This window comes from Astatotilapia calliptera, chromosome 3 (genome assembly GCF_964374335.1).
Source record: "Astatotilapia calliptera chromosome 3, fAstCal68.1, whole genome shotgun sequence".
Lineage (NCBI taxonomy): Eukaryota > Metazoa > Chordata > Actinopteri > Cichliformes > Cichlidae > Astatotilapia > Astatotilapia calliptera.
Genome location: NC_137424.1, coordinates 62,868,250 through 62,883,825, shown reverse-complemented (window position 1 = coordinate 62,883,825; position 15,576 = coordinate 62,868,250). Strand labels below are relative to the sequence as shown.

General features: G+C 37.5%; 1 long non-coding RNA gene across 1 annotated transcript; it reads right to left on the bottom strand.

The window, feature by feature from the left end:
- Positions 1 to 1,458: 1,458 nt before the first annotated feature.
- On the bottom strand, positions 1,459 to 7,393 carry LOC113015380 (uncharacterized). Its single transcript, XR_013903576.1, has 4 exons — positions 7,068 to 7,393; positions 6,548 to 6,801; positions 4,698 to 4,763; positions 1,459 to 2,673 (listed from the first exon to the last, which is right to left on the bottom strand). It is a non-coding gene; the product is annotated as an uncharacterized LOC113015380 (long non-coding RNA).
- Between the last annotated feature and the right edge of the window lie 8,183 nt (positions 7,394 to 15,576).

The following is a 15,576-nucleotide window of genomic DNA, read 5'->3' as shown; positions in this document are numbered from 1 at the left end:
ATATTTGACTGCTGACCACAAACTTGGTGTTTCTGTTTTGAAAAAAAAGAACAGTTTAAAAACACCTTAAGATTAGGGGTTGACCACAGTAACTGCCTTTGAGAGCAGCTTGCTTGTAACAGCAATTATACACTTGTAAAAAAAAAACATCTAAATAACAAATGTGTGCTTTTGTTAGTATTCAAACTTTATATATACTAAGAACCACATGGGTCTGGCTTGCACTTGTACCTAACTGAATACACACGAGCTATATCAATTTATAGACATGCACACTAAACCTGATATGAAAACGTACTGTACAGCTTGTTCAAGTACAAGCTGGATAAACCTGGATGACTTCATTGTTTTCACTCTTGCTTATGTCATCAGTCAGTTCTCTCTCTGCTCACTGTGAGGCATAAAGGAAGGGCAAGGGAAAAAAAGTAACTAAACTATTTATTTTGTTTTTGCTTTTGATTTTAAACATTAGCTTTCAGAGCATCTGTTGCATCAGTCAGTGATTTTCTGCTATGGCTTGGGCATAGTAGGAAATACACAAGCTGTGGGCAATTCTGCGATGGTTCCTGGTTCTGCTATGACAACAGGTGGAATTAAATCAGTTTACCTAATACTTTATTTTTACTTAATAAAACACTTATTTGCCTTAGATTGTTGCAAAGTACTTGGGAATGTTTCTAATATTGCTTAATAACAATGCCAGTGTTATAATAGGTTTTAATCACAGTTTAGTGTCACACAGGCCTAAAATCTAGTTATGGATCTAGAGGACAGTCCACATTCGTCTTGTGTTAAAAAGACACCAAGACGGGTAACTACAGTAACATCAGTGATGATGTTTACTGTTCACTATAGTTATAACTAAGTCACAATTTCAGCAGATGGATTTGTTGGATTCATTTTTTGAACTAAGCTAAAAAATTATAATTTTTTGGATGAAATAAATAGATGTAAACAATCAGATCATCCACTTCTACACTGTATCTGAAATATTCACAGATACTGAATATATATAGTCAAGACTAACTGACTGTACATTAATGCTGCTCTTAAACCAGCGGTATCTGGCCATACCCTCAGTGAGCAAAGTCACTTTGAACATCAGTAGTTCAGTACATCAAGTCTGCATTTGGTATTTAATTGATATTAACTTTTATTAGGGTTAATCATAAAATAATGTTCTTTCTGCAAAGGTCCAAGTGGCAGAGTTGTTGATAATGTTGCTTCTTTTTCCTCCTTCAGTCTCAGTACACTCCACTGTCAATTGTACAAATATATTTAATGATGCAGGATGATCCTGCTGGTGTTGACCTATTAATTTTGCTGCAGCAGTCTGTTTTCCATTTTATGCACAATAAAGGACCCCTTCACAATAAAATGTTATTGTTACTGTATTCAAAGAACTGTAATCTGTTTGGAATGATATAAAAAGAAACTGTATCTGAAACAAAGATCCTGTTTATTTTTCAATTCCTTTATTTAATGATTAAACGAAAATAAAATAAAACACTACATGTCCATGGATAACACCTATGTTGAACAAGTAAAGAAATAATAATAATGATGAGAAGAAAAAACATTACGAGATCGTACGGTTACGGTGTAACCTTGGTTCTCTTAGTGAGAGACTATCTCTGCACCGTGAGGCCGCTTTAGCTTGAATCAAAGACTAAGAAGAAACAGTTAAAAGTACTGTAGAATCAGTTTGGGCAGTTCTAACATGAAGTGGCCACCTCAGTTTTTAACGTCAGTTTTTTCTAAGTCTAGATCTTGGATTATTTAGGATCATTTCATTGGATGACCTGATAAGAGTGTGACCATGAATATTGTCAGACTGATGCAGCGGCGTCAGCCCATTCAGAATCATGATCATAAAATTAATTAATTAAATCTTTAAAAAGTGTATCCTAAAATTGACAGAAAGTCAACGAAGGGAGCCTTGAACCTCAAAAATGACTTCAAAATTATGAGGATGGAGGGTTTTGTTTTCTGAAGACCAAATGCTATGTCCTCATGAAGTACACAGACACACACCTACACACACAGTACTTGGATGCAGGGGGCACAAAAATCCACACAGAATAAAATCATAGTACTTCATTCATTATATTAAGTTATAATGACATTAATAGCTGATTTGTGAAATATATCATTAGCAATACATGAATTATTTTATCCATAACCATGTTTATAGTTGGACCATGCTAACAAGGTTGGAAACATGACTATTTCTTTTTTATGCCTTTACTCCACTGGGCCTCATTTGTAACTGAGAAAGAAAGCTCAAAACAAATAAAGTCCAGATGATTGAGCTATTATCTAATGCAATCACCTTAACATTTGGAACTCAATTTAATTCAATTCATTTGTGAATTGACACCAAATCTGAAGTAAATTTGTTTTCACATTTCTAATCATTGTGAATTCTTTACGTATCATTATACAGAGACCTGTAATACAGTAAGCACTTACGAATACACAATACACAGATTTTAACTGACTGCAAAATGATACACAATAAACAATACGGGATGTTTCTAAGTTACTTCCTTGTTTTCAGTCTCACTCAGTGATGGGCATGTTTTTTAATTGTAGAATAGAAAGGTTCCTCTGCCACAGGTTGGTAGATATCTTGTGAAGGTTTGTATGGAACAGCAGATTTCACTGTTTCTGCTTTGAAGAGAGATAGAATTGAATATGTTGGTTAACAAATTTGTATGTAATTCAAACAGTTATCAGCAACACTTTTCATCATATCTCTGAAATAACATTGTTCAAATTGTGATAATAGATGCAATAAACAGGGAGAACAATGTAATTACAACATAATTAATTATAACATTATTAAGGGAATTCAAATAACAGTTTTGGATTTTAGCTGAATAATGTCAAACTGAAATGTATATGATGTGGTAATCAACAGAGGCAAGACATGTAACAATACCTATGTAGCAAAACCAGCAACAATGTGATACTATTGATAGACTAGAATAGAATAAACCTTTATTATCCTACGAATGAAAATTTGGGTGTTACAGTTACTGTTACAGTGAAAGGAATAAAGAAAAAATAGAAAAAAGACACAAGGTAGTCCTATATACAAAAGCAACTGAAACACAAACAAATAAAATATGTACAGGGCTATGTACACGAGAGAGTGTGTGTGTGTGTGTGTGTGTGTGTGGTGGTGTGTGTGTGTGTGTGTGTGTGGGGGGGGGGGGGGGGTGGATGAAATATACAGTGTATAGAGAATAATTAAACAGCTGATGAGGAAGCTGACCAAAAGAATGTTAAGCTGTGTTACAGTCTGACAGCTGCTGGTAATAATGACCTGCGGTAGCGCTCCTTCCTACACTGTGGGTGTAAAAGTCTACTGCTGAACAAGCTGCTCAGTGCTCGTACAGTTTCATGCAGGGGGTGGGAGGTGTTGTCCATGATGGATGTCAGCTTAGATAACATCCTTTACTCCCCAACCTGCTCAATAAACTTCAGCGGACAGTCCAGGACAGAGCTGGCCCTTCTGACCAGTTTGTTGAGTTTCCCCATGTCCCTCTCTGCCATTCCACCACTCCAGCAGACCACAGCACAAAAGATAGCAGATGCCACCACAGTGTGGTAGAAATACTATGATAGCATCAAAATAGTAATGTATTTGCAGTGTTTGGAAGTAAACGTTTTTGTTAGAAGGATGGTTTTGTGAAATTATGAAAATGACTGTGCTGAAACATGTTCTGTCAGGGTCAAGAAAGTGTTTGGTGGACAGACGAAAGAAGACGATGAGACTTAATGGCGGAATGAATAAGTGTAGGTAAGAATTCAATAGAAGGGGTTAACCTCTAGCAGATCATTACATGAAGGAACCTTTTAAAAAACAAAAAACAAGCGCGTCCATGCTCACAGGTGTACCACGGGTGATCACACCCACAAACTACACCCTTTTTGGCTCCTACCTCAAAGCACACTGTGTTGTGTTGATCTTATGTGCTGCACAATAATGTGTAATATTTAGTATTTACTGTCATATTCCCATATATCACTGTGATGTTGTTTATTCTATTACTCTTGTTCTCTTCTGCTTGTTTTCTTTTTTCTTTCTCAGCAGGTGACCCAGGTGACTGATATATGCATTTTTTTTCTTTTCTTTTTCTGCTCACTCTGTTGGTTTTTGGTTTTTGCCCTTCTCCCCCATCCCTCTTCTCAGCTGTTTCTCTTTCCCTCTTTCTTTCTCCCCTTCTTTCCCCCAGTAAAGTCTGTCCCATATTCAGTAAGTGAAAATAAAATAAACAATAAAAGGTGAATCAAATGGACCATTACGGCAAGGCTGGGATGGTCAATTTGGTAAAGTAAATCCGTTGGGCATCTTTCTTTGCCTTTAGACAACAATTCTGATGGCAAAAGAGCCAAACGGGACAGGCAAAAAAAAAAAAGAAAAAAAAAAAAGAAGGGGTTAGCAAATGAAAGAGCATGAGCGAGGGGGGGGGGATCGAGGAGAGTTAGTGAATCAGCAAGTACAGCGGATTAGTAAGGAAGAAATTAAAGCAGCTATAAAGATAATGAAGGGTTGAAAGATGAGTGTTACTGATGACTTAGGTTTTTCCAGGGGAGACAGCAGATTTTACTAAATGTTATGACTTATTGCGTTTCTGTCACATTATTACCCAAACAGAAATATACTGTAATATCACAATGAATCTTACCAAGAGGTTGAGTGCCACCCTGGCCCAAAGAATCATAAACTGGATTAGGACACAATTCAGCTTCATCTGATGGAGGCAAACAGTGGGAGTGAGGGAGCAGATAACCATAGTAAAATTCGTGATGACGACCCATGTCTGCCTTTTCTTGTATTTAACAGAACTAATGTCATGTTTTCTGATATTCCAAATTAGGAAACATAACCTCACTGCTAACAGGAAAAGCACAAGCTAGCTGTAAGCTATGTACAATTCCTAAACACACGACTAAACACTCAATACTAAATACTACACACTGTACTTGATTTAGAGATTCACAAAAAAGCGAAATTTAATCATTTAAATTTGTTGAGTTTCCGGTGTATTACTTTAGGTCTTTACATTACAAATATAAAGTACCTCGGGTGACTATTGCTGTGATTTGGTACTTTAAAAACAAATGGAATTGAAAAGGGTGTATTTCTCCTTCACAGTTATTAAAATAAGTAAATAAATAAAAACCATCGTCCATTTATGCAAAATGAAATGAAATAAGTTCATGTTTTTGTGTTTTTGTTTTGTTTGTTTTTTAACTTGTGGGCTTTTTAAGTAATAATTTTCATGTATATAATCTAAAAAAATATTTCTAATTTACATTAGTTCTAATGGAGGCTGAAGGCATGCCTCGGGTTATAAAACAAGCACAACCATTCTCACTTTTATCAGCAAACTCATGACCTTCATATAAGATACTTTATCTGAGGTGTAAGTCCAGGAAGTGAACATTCAAACATGCCTTGTTAAAAAGTGATGCCTATCTGATCATTAATAATGAAAACGTGTACCATCAGATTCCACAGTATTTCTTAAAGGTCTAAAAATCCCCCAAAACTTAGGTTGGGTTTTAATAGCTTTTTATGTGATCTAAGGGGCTTAGAAAGAAAAGCGTCTGGACTTCTTTAAGTTGCTTGAAGTAGTTTCTTCAGTTCTAAGGTCAAATGGTGGAGAGTCCCAGATTTAAGCCCTGTGGGAGTTTCCCCCAAGAGGGCCAAAGGACCCCCTAATGATCTTCAACTTAGTCACATGAGTGAAATAGGTGTAGGTCACAATCTGAATCTGTCATGATCTGAAGAAGCTTCACAATCATCCAGGGTTTCGAGTGAGCTCGTTGTGAAACCTGGCCCCACTCTATCATGTGATTTCCTGAGATCAGATGGCCCAGGATGTGAGTGGGCGTTCAGGCGTCTGGGAAGGGATCTCAAAACTGGATTATAGATGGCAGAGAGTTGGTGTCGTAAACCACCGCCTCTGTTCAAAGATGGTCGCTCACAGTGGACATAGATGGCTTCTTTCACTCCTCTTTCAAACCATCTGTCCTCTCTGTCCAAAATGTGAACATTGGCATCCTCAAAAGAGTGTCCTTTATCCTTAAGATGCAGATGGACTGCTGAGTCTTGTCCTGTGGAGGTGGCTCTTCTGTGTTGTGCCATGCGCTTGTGAAGTGGCTGTTTGGTCTCTCCAATGTAGAGGTCTGGGCATTCCTTGCTGCACTGTACAGCATACACCACATTGTTAAGTTTCTGTTTAGGAGTTTTGTCTTTAACTTCTTTAACTTCTTCACACTTGCATAGTGTTTAAAGACATCTGACCTCAGGAAATCACATGATAGGGTGGGGCTATGTTTCACAATGAGCTCACCTGAAACCTTGGCTGATTGTGACCTACAGCCATTTTTACACCTTGGAAAACGGAAAGCTTTTCTTTCCAAGCTTCTTAGACTATGATGACCTGGATGACTGAGTATTTTCACAGACTTTTTATGTGATCCTAATAAATGGAGGCTGGCTAGTGCCCCCTAATAGTAGATTTCTTACTGTTTGTGTTCTGTCCTGTTTGATCTTCAGTTGGGCCTGAACCATATGCCATTGACCAGTAGTAAAAAAAAAGGGGGGAAAAAGGAAAAATTACTGCAACAACAGAACTTAAAGAAACTCAAGAAACATTAGAAATTTATTTGATTTTTTTTTTTTTTTACCTCTGTACCAATCTTTGCAGAAGAGATAGAGTCCCATCACCACAATAATCAGAGTGGTCAGTAAAATAGTAGCAATTATCCAGGGTGTGGAAGCTGTACAGTGAAATGGTAATTAACTTCTTCGCACTTGCACATTGTTTAAAATGTTACAAATCTTGCAGTCAAGTTCTCTAGAAGATTCAAATAACATTCTTAAATAACTGAGGTTAAAGGAAACCTCAGTTACAGCAACAGAACAGAAACAAAGGAAAAACAGACTCAACAGCTGTGCTTAAAGTTTTTTTCAGGAAGAAAATAGCATCTTAAAATATTTGTTTCACACATACGTATAAATATTTTGAAAAATTGCTGTTTCTCACCTGTGAGACATGGCGCAGAGACAGACAGCCAGCTCTCTGGGGATTCTCCACCTCCTGAGATTTTGCACTTGTAAAGTCCTTCATCAGACTTGTAAACTCTGTTGATGGTCAAGTTTCCTCTTGAGCTGCTCCCTATGTGACACCCATATTTATAGAAATCAGCTGCGATGCTGGAGGAAAGGATCTTGTTTCTGCAGCGTAGAGTCACAGCATCTCCCTCCATCACAGGAACAGCAGGACTCTCCAGGATCACAGAACCAGCTGAACAACAAGTGAGTTAAATTTATAAAATATTGAACTTGTGTTTGTTTGTGACAAAATATTACTGCCTTTTTTCAATCATACCAGTGACAGTGATGCCGATATTGTTGCTTCTCTTCCCTCCTGCTGTCCCACACCAGTATTCTCCACTGTCAAGTGCATGAAGAGGATTAATTGTACACTCTGAACCTGTTGTTTTCTTACTGGTTTTGCTGCATTGCTTTACTTCCTCTCCCATCTTGTATAACACATGTCCATGAGAGATCTCCCCACAGTAAAAGCTGGCTGACTCATATTCAAAAAACTGGGATTTGTTTGGAACAATATGAAGAGAAACTGCATCTGAGAAAAAATGACCAAAAAAACAAAAAGGGATTCAGTTTATTAATAAATTAACAAACTCCTGGGTTTTAGTTTTACAATAAAAAACCCAAAATGAAAACTATGATAGCCAATAAAATATGCAATAAAATGTGACTAAACCCAGTAGAGGTGGTGATTGACTAAAATGTTCTTTTTTATGTTTAAATAAATCATATTTTCCACTTATAGCAAAATGATAACAAGTACACAGATATTACCCACCAACTTTCTGATCATGTGCACACTGCAGGATCAGCACAATTATCACTGAAAAGAGAAAAAATTGTTACCAAAAGATGTCAAACATGCCAACTCTTAGAGTTACAGTTGCTATTCCTTATTACATTTCTAAGGTGTCACCAAAGGTTTCTGCTACATGAAAGCTTTAAATCATCACAGCCTTTTAACAACATTGTTAAACTTAAGGAACTCTTTATAGTTTAATTTTAATGTATAAACTGAGGCAGTACTTACACAGTCTGATGCACAGAGCTCTGACCTCCATGATGTCTTGCCGGAGACCAACCAATAGATGCTTCCTGTATGACCTTTGTGAATCAACTATGTAAAGATTGTAAATAGAGAAGCAGAGCTGTTGCTGTGGTAGGTGAAAGAGAACACAGACTGAAGTTTTCAAATCTATTTGTAGCTTTTTAACATTCACCTTTGTTATACTTACATTATACCAGTGATGGCTTAGTCAGTCACAGTAATACTAAAAGCTTTTCATGAAGCACTATAGGAAAGCTCAAGTTGCTTTAAGTCATTGGAAATCCTCACCAATAAGAAAGCACTGACTAAATAAATATTTTGCACCGTGTAGTTGTACAGATATTAAACTGGTGGGACAACAGAGCTGTGTTCTCACAGTCTCACACAGAGATAAACATCGAGCTCAGTGATGTTTTTGCATCAGACACAAAAACAGACTTGAAACAACTCTAAATAGTTTCAAAGCTGCTGTTATATGGGTTAAACCTCAGTAATTCCATTTATAACCAGAAAGTCACACTAGTGCTGCCTTCAACACAACATGTAGTCATTTCACATTCACTTTTTTATTCTGGATTCATAGCACTGAATTAAATCAGTTGTGATCTACAGTGTTGCCAGAGTTACCAGAGTTATATTTACATGTGCATACAGGTTTATGCCTCCGACATTCTCCTAAAGAGTAGGTGTTAATATTCAGAGCAAAGCTCTATTATGGCTACGTTTACATTTGACCCCATTGTTTCAGCACTAACATTAGCCCATTGAAAATATCCTAACATTAGCAGAGACACTTTAATGATGCAATGATGTTATCATCAGTTTTAAAAGGTAAATATGACTGGACTGCTTTAAGGATTTCTGTGAGAGATGATAAGGATTTTGTACATGAAGCACAGTGATCTGGATGGTGCCTTTATGAGGGTTATGTTGCCAGTATTTTAAAAGAAAGATGAATATGACATGAGCTTGTTTACAGCTTGACTTGCATCTAAGGGGGTTTCCATTTCTCCTTAGCGCCATGCGCCACCTAGTGACCTTTGAGTAATATCAAAGGAATCAGTAAATAAAGACAGAATAAAGATATGATAAAAATATTATTTGACTCATGAATTGAATTTTGAATCCCCACTTAGATCATTGTAACTGATAAATAACATTTGAGCCTCAGTCTGCCTCTCTCTCTCCCTCTCTCTCTCTCTGTCTCAATCAATAGCATCATTCTAGCTTTGGATTATCAACATGGGGAAGGTCATAGGACGAGTCACTTTATTATCATGCCTAAAGCTGAATATTTATATTTCTAAAAGAAAGTCAAATATCAAGTATATAAGCTTGAAACAAACAAGAAAAACACATTAACCACTGCACCTGACTTATTTCAGTGGACCAGCTTCTAGATATATTACACACCCATTAGAGTATAAGCACATATTTTCAACATGTAGGTCATAACAGTGTACAAATACCTTCAGAAAATCACAAATTACTCGACATGACTTCATCTTTTGGGCCTTGTGTTCAGCATCATAAACAACAGTCAAAGACAACACTGCGTAAACTGAAGGTCCTGGCAGTCCTAAATATTCTGTTCTCGTTTTTTCTTCCTCATTTGAGCACCTCTTTTTTAGCTTAATTTTAAAAAGTATAAAATAACAACAAAATAATTAAAAAGGCCATTGCCTCACCGAGTGACTGTCAACTGATTTGGGGTCATCTTGCACAAATGATTTGGGAGGCTCATTTCTATTGAGTTGCCTTCCTGGTCTCCCCGTTTCCCACACCTTCAACTAATAATTCATCACCTAAATATTTAAGGAATAGTGGTTGATGTGATTCTCTGCAAGACTGTGATGGTAGCTACTAGAAATTGACTGATCCAATATACAGTATTGCTATCAGTCTGATCTTGACCTAAGTTACTGGATCGGATATCAGGGAGAAATAAAAATGTGATCCAATCGATTAAATATCACAAAACCACCTCTGAGCATCTCTATCCCAGAGAATTAAAGCAAGTGTGTAAGTTCATCTCTGAATGGTTGTAAAGCATTCCCACGATAAGCTTAACAACCAACACTTGGACTACATCGTGATCATCATCAAGGACTCCAGTCACCCCAGCCATAAACTGTTCAGACTGCTTCCATCAGGAAGGAGGTTCTGCAGCATCCGGTCCCGTACCAGCAGACTGAGAGACAGCTTCTTCCATCAGGCCATCAGACTGCTGAACACGTCATAGACACCTCAGCTTCACTACTGGAACTTCAACATTATGCACTACATACTGTATATAAATGCCACTTGTTTTGCACATATTCAACTCTGTATATTTTATTTTATATATTTTATTATTATTATTATTATTTTATTTTATTTTTTTACTATTTAATTTGTAAAAATGTGTATACATACACACACACACACGTAGGAAAATATTTAGTATACACATCCAGAAATGCATACACTATTATATATTGTACATATATTTATTAGTTTCAGGTTGGCCATTCTTGTATTTTGCTCGTTTGTGTTGTTGTGTTTGCACATCTCTGTTGCTTGTGGGGCTCGCACACAAGAATTTCACTCGCATGTGCTGTGCCAGTGTGCCTGCACATGTGATGTGACAATAAAAGTGATTTGATTTGATTTGATTTGAAGCTCATTGAGAGAAGGCCAAGGGTTTGCAGTGCAAAGCAAACAGTGACTACTTTGAGGAGTCTATGTTATAAGGCATATTTAGAATTATGTATTTTTTTCTTTGCTACATAATTCCATATATCTAGCTTTGCATATATATATATATATATATATATATATATATATATATATTAGGGGTGCAACAATACACAAAATTCACGGTTCGGTTCGGTTCGATACTTTGGTGTCACGGTTCGATATTTTTTCGATACAAAAAAAAGTTCATGCCTTTTTAATTTGTCATTTATTAAATTTTCACGGCACATTCCGCACCACATCTCTGTGCGTTCATCATTTGTTTGAAGCCAGCTCACCTCCTGCAACTACTTTTCCGACAATACGTGCTTCTTTTGTGGTTCGGACTCCTTCTGACATTTCTTTGGAGGTGGAGGAACATCACAGTAATTGCTTAAAGGAACTTGCTTCTTCGACATCTTTAAGAGTTCTAAACAAATGTCTGTCCTCCTCCTGAAAATCTTATGTATGCAAACACGCGTTGCAACTTCTTATCTTGTGCCCGTTTTTTATTTTGACAGCGAATGCGCACCTGCGGACCACTTATGTGCAGCCCTGGTTATTTCGCTTGTCATATTGCAGCCACAGAAATTCTTTTGTCCATGAAACCATAAAGCTGCACTTTCTTTTTGCCTTATAGTCTGATTTGTCATAACTTTTCCGTTTTGTGGTAAGTTTTTCTTTGGCTGTCACTTCTTCACCCTGACCTGTCTTATTTGGCTCAGCAGAACTAAAATATTGTGGCGAGCTCAGACAAGGAGGAGACGGAGGTATCGTTTGGTCTTGCTTCCCGTGAGCTAGCCAGGGAGCACAGCCGTTTATTGACATCTGCAGAAGAACACTGCCGCTAGCTAACTGCTCAGCGCGGCAACAGCACAGCAACAACAACAACAACACCACCACACAGGGCGCCCTCTGACCCCGGAAGGACACACCGTCGCAGCGAGAGGGCGTCACCCGTCACTATGGCAACATAAACAAAACATAACTGTACAAACAGAACCCCGAACAGCCCTGATCCGCTACAATATATATCCTGCTGCTTTTACACACGCACTCACATAATGCTCAGCGATTCTCTGCACGATCAACCTCTCACATGTTTAAGCTTGTTGCGGGAGATTTTACTTGTCATGTTTGCATAGTAAGCTAACGATTGATAAGACAACATCAGAGGAATTGGTGCGCAAATTATCATCACTCACCAATCAGTGCTGTCGCTCTCTATACACAGTTCGCGCGATTGCAAAGTGAAAGCAAAAAAACAAGCGCAAATTCAAACGCGATTTCAATATGTCACATATTGGCAGTGGCTCACCGATGTCAATGACATAATTACCCAGCTACATTTCCAAAAGAATGCAAAAGCATTGACATAGATTTTTCCTTCCTACAATAGCCCGACGGGCAGGGTAGCCCATCTGAAAAAAATCGCTAGCCCCAGGACGTCGGGCTAGCGATTTTGCGAGCCCTGTATCTGATTGAGGAATCACTCATCTTTGGAAAAGAGAGTTTATTACAGAGAAATGCCTCTTTCCAAAATAAAAGCTATACTATCCGCTTCTTCTGGGCTATATTCTCAGCAGCATAAGGAGAATCATGTGCTAACAGCTGTCTAAATGACTCGGCTAAAGTTAGTAGCATGCTTGTTGTTTTTGTCTTTGCACTAGGATGATGTAAATGTGCAGTCATATTCGTTGTGTTCCCACTAGTGCTTTCAGGTTAATCTCGTTGAAATGACCTTAACGCCACAACACGGCAAATCTCCGTTAACGAGCTACCACCGATCGCCCTGTGCATGGGGCTAGACGGCCAACACGTTAACGAGCTAACTGCGCTAACACACTAGTTCCCACCTATGTAATTGAGCATTGCATGGCACATCCAACATACTGTTTTACTTTAGTCCATGACTCGCTTACCTTCAGGGTCATACGTCACATGAAAACCAAAATAATTCCAAACGCCAGATCTGAATGAGGGTGGGGGAGGTCCATGTTGCAAGGAGAGCTTAACTTCTGTCTTGCTAGCTTGCCCTGCGCTCTTCCTTCTGACTATGCTGTCTGTGTTGAGCGCTCAGTGACTACTCAGCCTAGGCGGAGTAGTCGAACGCAGATTCACTGAGCGCTCAACACAGACAGCATAGTCAGAAGGAAAGTTGATAAAATAAATTACAAATGTTGTATTGTTCGATACATATGCGTACCGAACCGAAAGCACTGTATCGAACGGTTCAATATCGATACGAATATCGTTGCACCCCTAATATATATATATATATATATATATATATATATATATATATATATATATATATATATATATATGACCCAAAATGCAGGACTCTTTGGTCCAGAAAGTTAAATATTGCACAGTGGTGATAGTAGTTGTGTAGTCTGTGTATAGAGGAAAGTCCTTGGAAAGCAGACAATTAACTTTCAAACTGTGTCCTCAGCAGTGTTGGGCAAGTTACTTTGAAAAAGTAATTAATTATAGTTACTAGTTACTTCTTCAAAAATAGTAACTGAGTTACAATATTCTAAAAGTAATTAATACTTGAAAAGTAACAATTGAGTTACTTTAAAAAAACGTTTAACCCTCTGGGGTCCAGAGTATAATTGGCCATTTTTAACTACTTTTGATTTTCCCTCCACATTTTACCTTTAAAAACTATTTACTTTGCCTTGTTTGGTATCATCCTTTTCAGCACAACCTCACATGTCTGAATTTATAGTGATGTTTTCATTTTTTACATACTATATTAACACAATTGATCTAAAATCAGACAAAAAACATAAAATCAGAGTCGAAAAAGTTATATTTTTTACTGTAACAACCACAAAACATGTTTAAATGCAAATCTAAATTGTCAGTTTTAAAATCCTATGCACAAGTTTTACAAACAACACAGTTATTTGCACCCATTTACCCTTTACCTTGATTTTTAAAAAATAACCATTTCAAACTATTTACAGAACAATCAGCTGTTCTGCATTCAGTAAGATGCCACACAAATTATTTGTGCCACTCCAAAAACATAATTTCTGTCCACTATAAAGGAGAACATCACAGCCTGATACCTGCAGGCCTGACACCAGCAGGTGTATCACTCCTGTTTTATACTTGGAGACAGCAATCGCCTCATTGTTCTGACACACAACTCAAAACTATCCACAACACTACACACTAACTACACACTCCAAACATGCTAAACGTCACAAATCTCTCACATGTCAAAACTCGCTCTGTCTCATTTTCTGCTGTCTTTCTCTCTCTCTCTCTCTCTCGCCCTCACTCCTAAAACTTGCCCTGTTTTTCTTTCTCTCTCTCATAAGCAGAGAGTGTTTGCTAGCGCTGTCCTTAGACAGTAAACGTGACGAAACTATTGAGGAAAAAACGCCGCATATATATTGTTTATCATGACTCTGGTTTTACGTGGCCTATCAACACAATTTAAAAACTGGTACATATCACCTTGTTGCTTTGTCTTTAAGTGGTCATGTGATTGGATTACCACGACTACTTTATTCTTCCTCAGTCAAACAGCAGCACTCATGCGATTGTTTTGCCCCTTTAGCTCCAGGTGTTGTGCTGGACAGTGATCGTCCGCGGGAGAGCACACAGCTGCTTAAAGCTGTAGCGTCCAGATTTTTTTTTTTTTTTTTTTTTTTTTTTGTGTTAGTGACTCTCAACGAAAAACGTGCTTTGAAAGGTCATGTAGAGTAGAAAAGTCCTGTAACCAGTCCATTTAAAAAGACAGGTAAAACCAAACTTCTCAAATTTGGACACATCAGACCAAAGTGCAGATTTCTTAGCCCAAACAAATCTCTTCTGCCTGTTGCTTTCCTTAGTAGTGTTTTTTAGCAGCAATTTGACCATAAAGGTCTGATTAACACAGTATCCTCTCAACAGCTGATGTGGAGATGTGTCTGCTACTGGAACTCTGTGTGGCATTTGTCTGGGCTCTAATCCGAGATGCTATTAACTTTAAGCTGGCCACTTTATCCCCAGCAGCAGAGGTCACTCTTGGTCTTCCTGTCAAGTGCGACTTGGGGTCACATTTGAAGTTTTCCACACTGACTGACCTTCAGTTCTTAAAGTAATGATGGACTGTCATTTCTCTTTACTTAGCTGATTGGTTCGTGCCATGATATGAATTCTACCTGCTGTCAAATAAGGCTGTCAGCTGTTTACCAACCTGACTTCGGCACAACACAACTTGTGGTCCTAACCAAAGCAAGAAATTCCACAAATGATCCCTGACACACCTGTGAAGTGAAAAGTATTTCAGGTTTCACGTTATGAAGCTCATTGAGAGAAGGCCAAAGGTTTGCAATGCAGTCAACAAAGCAAACAGTGACTACTTTGAGGAATCTATATTATATGACATATTTAGAGTTATGTATATATATTTTTTGCTACATAATTCCATAAATCTAGCCTAATATGTTTATATATTAATAATATATTTAGTGTCTTTATTTTGTATCTACAATGTTGAAAGTATTACAAATAAAGAAAAACCATTATATGAGAAAGCGTGTGCAAATTTTTTGACTTGTAGTTTTAATAGTGTTTTCAAGCATTAGTAAAATGAGTAACATGCATTACTCATCTAAATATATATTAAAAGCATTTAGTATGATATGACCTCTGCCCTGTTACCAAATCCTAAAAG